The 9,822-nt window shown below is 41.8% G+C and overlaps 1 protein-coding gene across 3 annotated transcripts in view; it reads right to left on the bottom strand.

Moving 5' to 3' along the window:
• The window catches only part of LOC108624071 (inactive dipeptidyl peptidase 10), a 95,324-nt gene that overhangs the window by 67,043 nt on the left and 18,459 nt on the right, over positions 1-9,822 (bottom strand). The window lies entirely within an intron of this gene.

Here is a 9,822-nt window from a genome sequence, read left to right as displayed (position 1 = left end):
ATTTCGCGAAATTTGAAGGGGTACCCCTTGGAAAAATCTCGGAAAAATCGAAAAATTTTTTTTTGTTGTTTATTATTAGGAATATTCTTCCGACGTCTGATTTCTTTTTAAAAAATGCGTTTCTAAAGTGCATAAACTTTTGGGATTGACTGTATAGCCAATAAATCCTTAAATGTCAATTGACACGCGAATCGTACAGCGACACGTAACCAGAAATCAGAGCTGTCGATCGACACAGAATTGTTTACCGAAGGCTCGCGCGCTACTCACCACCATGTCCGTTCTCCAAATACGTTGTGTTCTATGTTCTTGAATAATTCCGTGATTTTATGGACGCCACGCGATACCGTTTGGGCCTTTGCTTATTATCAATCAATTCCTGTGTCAAAGATTCACATCGAATTCCATGTATTCTGAAGCTACATTGATTTATCTTAAAACCATTTAGGATAGCTATTAGAGGACTATGATATAAAGTATACTTGTAGAAGATTTCACTACAGTGAAATCGAGAAGAAATCAGTCACTCCATATGACTGTTTTTATTGATTCATCTTGTATGATCGTCCGACAAAACATGACTTCGAACTACTTGTCCAATGAAGGATTACGTTACTCTCTGGTTGTCCGACTCTCTATTGTCCCATTCTCCTGCGTTAATCGCCCGCTTATCCTCTTCTACTCGCCTGACCGTAAATCCATTCTATTCGTCTAATTACGTGTTCTACTCGATTAACCGAACATTGTCCCATTGTGTTTTATCAGAAGTTATCACGCCTTCCTTCCTCATGAGTAGGTCACCGAGGACAATTATAATTGATGATTCTAGAGCATTTTATAAGAATTGCCATCCGAAAAATAAGACTGATAACTTAGTCTTGTTCTCTAGCCTGTTTATTTCTTTTATTCAATATAAAACATTCTTAATTTTATTTCTATATAGAAGTGTATGGATATATTAATTCCTCAATTATGCATTTCTCTTCTTGGTTTAAGTTGGGCACGATAGTTTTGCACGCAGTTTGAAATTTCAACTGGAGGACAGCCATTCAATTGGAGACGCGGGCGCGGCGTGGATCGCGAATTCACTTGGCCCAAGTAAATCTTCATTTCGTGGAACAAACGCCGCCGTCACCACCGGAAACACATTATAATGTAACAGAATGTGGTACGCAGGGAATTAGCCCGACGTTTCAGAGCACTGCGACGCGTCGCGAATGGGAAATCTCGCGGAACGAAACGACGGATACCGCCTCGCTGATCCGAGTAATTCGAATTTACTCTCCGAGATAACCGTTTGCGAATTAGTCGCGATTTTTTACGTGCTACGAAGCTTGAACGATTGGACTGTTGTTCGTTATTAAATCTGACTGTACTAATAGGAGTGATATTAATATAAATTAGTCAAACATGAGAGATAAAAGTAATAGTAGTGAACGTCATCTCACTTTGTTAAAATTCGAATATTTTCTAAATTGAAGACACAGGACTTCTGCAATATAAGTTCAACGTTTCTTTACGTTATATGTACAGAAACCACTATTGTGGAAGTACATCCCTTGAGACGCCGCGATACTTCGTAGGCTCTCACTCTCTCTTCTTTCTTCGCTCACTATTCTCGTCTACGTCAACGCTTGCGGAAAGCGCTTCTCTTTTACCGTAAATGCTTGCAGACCCGAAGTTTGTGCCGTATATTGACAAAGTAATAAGAAAAATATTTTGAAAGAATATCCTCTATCGTTTAACTGTCGTTCTAAGCAAACTGTGTTTATCGAAAGGAAATATACCGGGCATGTTCAGGCACGAAGACCGTTTACGATGAACTGGAGAGTCGAGGGTAATAAAGATAAAATGTCTCTACTAGAATTTCGACGGGTGTCGTTTTAAGGTAATAGCATAGAGTCAGAGCGTGTCTGACAATTCGTCGCAGTTCTTAGGTAGTTATAGCGCGGGTCGACCGTTTGTCACAGGATGAAGGGGGTTAATAGCTGGTGGACGTCAGCCCTTGCTGTAATCGTCTCTTCCTGTTAACGCGCAACGGAGAGCTAGCATCGCCGTGGGCGTGTTTTCCCTCGTGAAGTTTCCCTACCGGCCGAACATCGTTTATATCGCGGTCCAGTGTCCGTTGGAGTGTTGACGGAAGGAGAAACCGAATGATACGAGCAAAACTCTTGGATTCGGCATTCGAGTTTGATGGTCGACTTTAATAGAGTGACGTAGATGAAATTAGCCTCTCACTCTTCTCCATATAATCAACCCAAACGGTCATTCGAGACCGACTCTCGCATAAACTTCTCTGACCGACCCCAGATAATCACAATTATTACTCCCATAATATAATAACAGAACTCTATATCTAGTATTTATGTTCCTTCCATATTTGACATAAAATAGTTAAATAAATTTAGTTTGAAGCGATAGAAATGTACTTTATAAGAAGTAGTTAAAATGACGTGTCAAGGTTCACTGAGAATATAGACAGAGAATGGATTTAGGCATTACGAAGAGAAATTAGAGTGCTTCGAAGTTTATAGAATACTACTTGACTCTAGATAATTTTCCAAGAATGTTCAACGAGGTGTAATACGCGAACTAGGATTTCTTCATTCAAGTACTCGTGGAGAAAGGGTGGTTAAGAACACCCGCAAGCAAGAATTTGTTGGATAATTTCCTGAACTTTGTACACCGTACGCAAACCAATTAACCATCTCATTAATATATTTTATGAAGTACGTCGTACAAAAAATGTGCCCCGTGAGACGATTCAATTTTCTACGACTGCGATTCAAAATTAAAGAAATGATGGCAGAGATAAGCGCGGCAACAGTGTCGTCATGCGAGGATTACGATGCGAGTAGGGGGAATATACTCGCCCCTTCTAATTAACCTTTTCACTCGACGCGACAGCCCTCGACTTCGAAATGCCTCGAACGGGAATTCCAGAGAAGAAAACGCGCACGAGCTCTCGGCGCGGGCGAAAAAATTCACCGGCGGCCGAGCTCTTATTGAAATGAGAGGGTCGAAATTAACCTACCTTCCCTAATTAACCCTTCTATGTGAGTCGAACGGTGTAGTTTCATATCCCTTCGAACCAGCGCCCATCGCGCCTCGGGTCCTACCGAGAAAAAGACCAACCCCCTTTTCTGAAACGAGGAAGTGAGGGCAGCAAAAAAAGAGCGAGTTTCTTCGGGGAAGGAGAAAGATTTGTTCGTGCACGCGTTGCATTCGAAACTAAGACTGTGAACTCGCTGAATTAACGCCTTTGTGAAGGTACGGGGAGTTTTTTCAACTCGCGTCGGTCGCCACGCCAGTGTCCGTTCTTTCCCCAACTTACTTTCTCGCTTTTAGGCGAGACGAGGGTGCGATTGTGTCGAGTTAATTCGCGCCAACGTAAAAAGCACCCGGAGCACGGCGGGATTGAATTTTATTTCGCCCCGGCAGCCCTCGACTAAAATTATCATTCTTATTCTTTAACATTATTTTGGAATTTACTTCCGTGATTTTATATTTCGTTTCGCTCTGCTGCCGAGGATAGTTCCGCTCCTGTACGATCAGATTGTTTTTTGCCACGACTCCTTTAATGAGAGAAACCTCTTTCCTAAAATATTTACGCGAACAGAGAATGCAAGCTATCCCAAGGAAACGAATCCACTTACATCGCTTGAAACACATGTACACGCTTTGATAGACTTAGGCGAGCCAGCTATCGCTTCTTTGCCACAAAGCTTGTTCTCAACAAACTGCTTTCACTTAATCCAGGAACAGTATCGGGAACGAATCGATAGCCGTCTGTTAATCAGCGATCCAACTCGTCGGATATGGAACGCCGCTTTCCACGTAAATCGGGAACAAGAACGTCTAGTATAGTGTGTATACACTTGGTCGGTAGAAAAATCGTGGCAACCGTGGAGCGTGCTCGAGGCAATCTCATAAGAGAAAGAGAGAGAGAGAGAGAGAGAGAAATCGCGCACACGTGCACTAATCCATCCGTGGCGGAGACGTCATCCGGTTTACCCTGGAGCCTCTAACACTCTCGAGCCCCCGCGCGTATTTGCGCCGCGGCTTACACGGGACCGGAATACGTCGACGCGATGCAAATAATTGAATCCGACGGGAGAACTCGGATTTCGCATTGTAGATGTTCAAATGCGGCCGCTAACGTCGTATTTTAACCCATGAACTTGTCGTAGTTTTGATTAAGAGCCCTGGGATATACTTGTCACGTGAACGTGTAGTTATTAAATTTATGAAGAGTAGCCTTGTCGTTACAAGCAAATCCTGAATTTTTATGCGTAATAAAACATTTATAATATCAATCTCATTTAAACATTGAAAAATTCAGTTCTTGTGATAAGACATTTGAAATGAACAATGAACGTGATTTCTAATGGAGATACAATAAATCATTTGAAAAATTGAGTAGAGATAAAATTGTACAGTAACAATTTGTATAGATTTATGTGACAAGGAAATAATGTTGGGATATTGATAATATGATGGACCAGTCAAACGTAAAAGGAGTAGGTTAATCGTACAATCAACTGGTAGAGCGAGTGCTCTCCATTCCGACGATAAGAGTACGAGACTGGATACGATACGATCAGATAAGTGGAAGAGCATCGTATCCGGTCAGACCGAGGCCGTACAGGCTGGTTGCCATATCTAAGTAGACTGAATTCGTATATAGTCAGACGAGTAGCTCGAACGTGGGATGTACAATAGGTCTATTACGAGAGAGCGGAGGGATATAGAAAACTCTCAAGGGTCGATTTCTTCTCATTCAATATTTACAAGTCCCCTTCTCGTGTTGTATCTCCACAGTAGGGGAGTACACGACGACAAACAAAACAGAAATAATCCCACGTATGTACAGCATCCGTATTGAGAAATCACGACCGACTCTTCCAAATCACTTTTACTCTACAGTACACCATGCGAGATTACTTTATTGTCACTTCGCGATAGCCGATCGTATTCTTTTCTTCACTTCATACACGTCATTCACACACATATTCAACTCGTCGATGTTACGTCAACGAGCGGAAGTGGTGCGGTAAAGTTCACAACCAAGTAGAAACGCATACGTGCGTAAATACACGTTCATATGCCTGCGTATCAGCATGATTATGTTTTATTGTATGGCAGGAAAGTTATGGAGGTTACTCGAGACGTCTTGCGTGGAAAGTCGTCGTCAGAAGAGCAGACCGTTTCCAAGACATTTAACGCAGCTGGAAACTTTATAGTTGAAGGAAATACCGATGGAAGTACTTCCGGAAGTGGTAATGTCTCGTACTAAATTGCAACGAGATTAACGCGAGATAGAGATACAGTTTCATCTGTGAAGGGAAGGGAAATATAAAAACGCGTGTCAATTGCTTGTTTTTCCAAATTAGAACAAATATATGAAATACTGCAGAATGATACGAGCATGATTTACAATACATATTCATTTCTTACGATCACTTGGCGAAAGTACTACATTCATTGGAAAGAATGCACAGGAAGTCAGTAGAAAAATTGATTGAAGTTAAGAGCCGAGTGAAGTGAACGTTCAGCTAGCAATAAATCACGGTGAGCATTTAATTCCGAGTCAAGTAGTGGAAGAAGAAGATAAGTCGACCGATGGGCGATGATGGATCAGTGGAATCAATCGGAAGGTACCAGATCCGGTGTTCTACTCTTCGTCCGGTTGCAATCGATGCAGACTCGATTATACCTAATGTACGACCTAACCCTGGCCAGACGTTTGCCGTACGCAACTGTGTTCCTTGGTGGAGTGTACACATTTGTCGTCATTAATTGGCCTTCGCATTCACGCGCGAATACGCGGGGATACACCGGATATCACACAGGCGAGCTCGTTTGTTCTACGATGACGTTGTAAATCGGTGGATTCGGATCGGTTAATTTGCAGCACAATAGATTAACCCGGTCGTGTAATTCGCGCGACAATTTGGACGGCAATTGCGGTACCGTCACGGAGAACGTGTATTCATATCCAGGTGTGCGTACGCGCGAGTAACTTCTCAGACGGAACGGTGGCGGTTGCAGCGTTGAATATGCGAGCTCGTAAAATCGGCAAGATTAATGCATCACTTAAGCGATAATCCGGATTAGCCGTTTGTAACGTTTGCAAATTTTGTAAATTAGTAAACTGACGCGTATAACTGGATAAGTCGAATCTTTTCAACCAACAGAAATTTGAAACGAGATTAAAGCTCACGTGACGAGCTTGCGGGTATATACTTTAAAGAATTAGGAGACACGATTTTGCGCATGGTTGATTCGCTTGCGGCTATTATTCTCAGCTGGCATATCAAACTGGAAGGCAGCAGGGAGAATTAGGTTGGTACCATGCGATAAGTTTAAACGTTGCCGCCAATAAGGGTGGAGCGCGGTGCTTTGAGGAGAGGAGGGCGAGGGTGTCACAGCAAGCCGGTAATTTCCGGGCGAAATTCGGGGCGTATTTCGGGCTGTAGTCTTAGTAAATTACAGGCTTACAATTAGTGTTCGGTAGAATTCGAGGTGCGCTTTGGATGGCAGAAGCGGTGGTCTCGGGCCTTGGTCGTCTTCGTCGTGGGTGTGTCGACACCCCCGAGGCACGTGTTGCCACGAAATTAATGACTACGTGCCTTATCTCTGACCGGCTGCGTGTTTCCGTCGCCGAGGAAGAGCTGAAGGGTCTGGCGGTGAAAGAAACGAGCTGTCAAGAAATCTCTTGCTTCTTTATTATTTTTAGATTAGCACCGTTGTCGCGGATCTAACATAATTTAACCGAACAGCCATTTCGTGACAGTTAAATATACGAGCAGGAATAATGACGGTGGACATTAAAGTTCCCACAGAAATTGAATGCACAATATATTTTATGGTTGTTAACTGAAAGGAATCATTTCGCGTAATTCCATTATTGAAATTGCAGGCATAATTGAATTTAGTAGGAACACGGTGACCAACGACCATAATGCAAGAAAACAAAATAAAATGCTGAAAAAACAATATCTACTTTCCTCTGGAAATAATAATTAATTACGCTGGAAATAAAATGCACAGCTGTCACGTCGGGTGGAAAACGAAATTCTCGAAACAATATTCCACCGTTTACGGTTGTAGTGCATTTGTATCGGCGCTACTAAAATGTATGATATAATCCGCGACCTCGCGTTCGACCTGCGTCGATCGCGCATCAACGCCGTTAACAATAAAAATAAGCACAACGGTGAATGTACTCTCAGTTTTTAAACTCGTTATGAATTGAGCGGATAAAAAGCGAGGAGCGCGGCCGACGTGTAAAATCGATGAAAACCCGGATGAACGTTGAACGTACGCGATCGACGCGACAGGATATTTTATTTGGGAGAACGGCAATGGGAAAAGTTTCGTCGGCGGAATCGGACATAAATCGAATACAAAGAGACAGAGACGAAAATGCTTGGCCCAGCCAAGGAGAACATAGACGCGTAATGGGATTTGTGGTTTCTTTGGCCAGTTTGTGGCCACACAACGGCCGACACACAGAGGCAGCGCTGAGCCTGTTTCCACCGCAACAACGTTCGTTCCTTCGCCTATGCCAGTCCGTAGATACACGTAATCGCTTTAACGATAATAATTCTCTCTTTGAACTTTATCATGCGTCTTTCCGGTGAACGATCATTCAAACGATGTACACACTTATTAATTGAGAATATTAAAAAACGATTTCTATTCTATTCAAAATTACACACTTGTATCTTCATCCTCTTTCAGTCTTTCAGAATTATAATTGATAATTTAAAGTTACTTGGCCTGGCCGATACGATAAATTCTATTTAATTGTGCATATCACTTTTACCAGCATTATTCCATTTTATGTAAACATAAAAACGAAGTGTAAACCATTTTTTAACAAATACATCAACAGATCTTTCATTAGCCTTTTTCTCTTTAACGTTAACGTCCATGACAAACCAGCGTTTGACCACGCGTCGACCTGTTCCACTCGAGGCTCTTACTTGGAAGCACTCAAGAGACGTACGAGAAAATGTGGCCAAGTGGTTCTGCCGGTTGTTGACCAAGCTTCGTCTTGACAAATGTTCATGTGTGCCGCGATTCGATTCTACTCGATTCGATAGAACTGAACGATTTCCTCGTAGATTGCCCAACAGTCCCTACCAAGAAATTGTTCCGAACGCCTCGTTACTCCCAGAATCCCACGCACGCTTGCTTTCATCCATCAACGATTCTCGAGTATCTACCCTTAAAATAATTGTCCTTTTCCAAACTCTTTATCCCGGATAAGCACCCTTGTCCCATTGTTTTATTTCTGATTCGTTCGTAGAATATAATTGATTTTGACGGTAATAAGATTTAAATTGTGGAGTTACTCGGTTGCCTCATAAATATGATTCAGAAATAACTCGTCTTTTTCACACTTTTATCTCGACAGTAATTTTTAGAGCGCCGTGTGATCTGCCGTCGACGCATAATTAAATTGACAGAAGTCAAACGGTACTTAAATTCGTCGGTGATTCACTTTGTCCGGAACGGCTGCCCCGCTCTTAATAATGGTCCATTAAAATTCGCAGTTGGACCGTGAATATTCCGTTTGTTATCACAGCTGATCGACGTTATTTTGCTGTCCCCCATGCGATTTGGTTCTGTCAAACGTTATTCGATCGCGATCAATTACCGCAAGCCGCAACAAACGTATTGTCTTGTCCGGTGCATCGAAAAAGGAATACTTCACGGTTCCCTTTATATTCTAATAGCCGTACACGATACCGCACTCGAAGCGAGGAACTGTTTTGCATAGGGAATATGAGACACAACTCGTGCAGAATAGAGTCGCTCCGAGGTATCTTTTTACCTAAAACGACTCGACGGAAGAGTGATTTAAAAGGAATTTAAACAGATTGCCCATAGAATAATTACCGATGCTCGAACCTTAATTTTCTTCGTTACTCGAAGTAACCGAACGCGATTTTAATTAAACTGATAGTCCTGATTGCGTCCCGGGCTTTGTTACTTCGCTCGGATGGTATTAAATCGAGCTTTCCTTATTCCCGGAATCTCCGATGTGTTTCCCAGTTCGATTAAACGTGACGAATTACGATAATTATTCATGAAGCCAGCAGAATTCTTCTACGCTGACTGATACTAATAAGAATTATCTGAATTATGAGAGACAAGAAAATCTATAATGCTTCAAATTGAAAATTATTTTTTCTTTAAAAAGGAACATAACATATTGCTTGAACTGGGACAGCGTGTTTGGCGACAGTAATGAGAACGTAATCGGCCGTAAGAACATCCGACTTGGTCATCGATTGTGATTGAAAATCAGCAAAACATGTCCAATATTGGACGCCGGCTATGACGCTCGCGGTTTTTCTGCCTCCGGTCGTGAAACACGATGTTTGTACGAGGAAAATTGTGTTTCACCCAAGGGGCTTCAATTGTTTAAACATTCGCGACACATGATTCTCGGCTTTTTTCACCACGAGCAAATAATAATAAACGCTCGATGTATCAAAAACACGAGGCCGGTCGCAGAGCTAAGAGCCGCATTAATATATATTTGCACACAAATATCAGGACTTTCACACGTTCGTGTGCTAGTATTTATGGTATCAGTTGAAAAATGTGTTTAGCTACAAATATGCATTTAGCTTTTGATATTCTAAATAATTTTGGTAACATTTATACAAACTTTAATTTTCTTATAAATACATAGAATCCATAGTCAACTTTAACTAGTGGAAAATGTTAAAGGAGGATAAGAATTATAATATGATTGATATTTGATAAAATCAGTTGAATAATTGATAGAAGGTTTTAAACAGT

The sequence above is a fragment of the Ceratina calcarata genome, unplaced genomic scaffold (genome assembly GCF_001652005.2).
Source record: "Ceratina calcarata isolate Rehan_Ccalc_2016 unplaced genomic scaffold, ASM165200v1 scaffold297.2, whole genome shotgun sequence".
In the NCBI taxonomy this organism is placed as follows: Eukaryota; Metazoa; Arthropoda; class Insecta; order Hymenoptera; family Apidae; genus Ceratina; species Ceratina calcarata.
The sequence above is the reverse complement of the archived record's forward strand: the minus strand, read 5'-3'. Positions and strand labels throughout refer to the sequence as shown.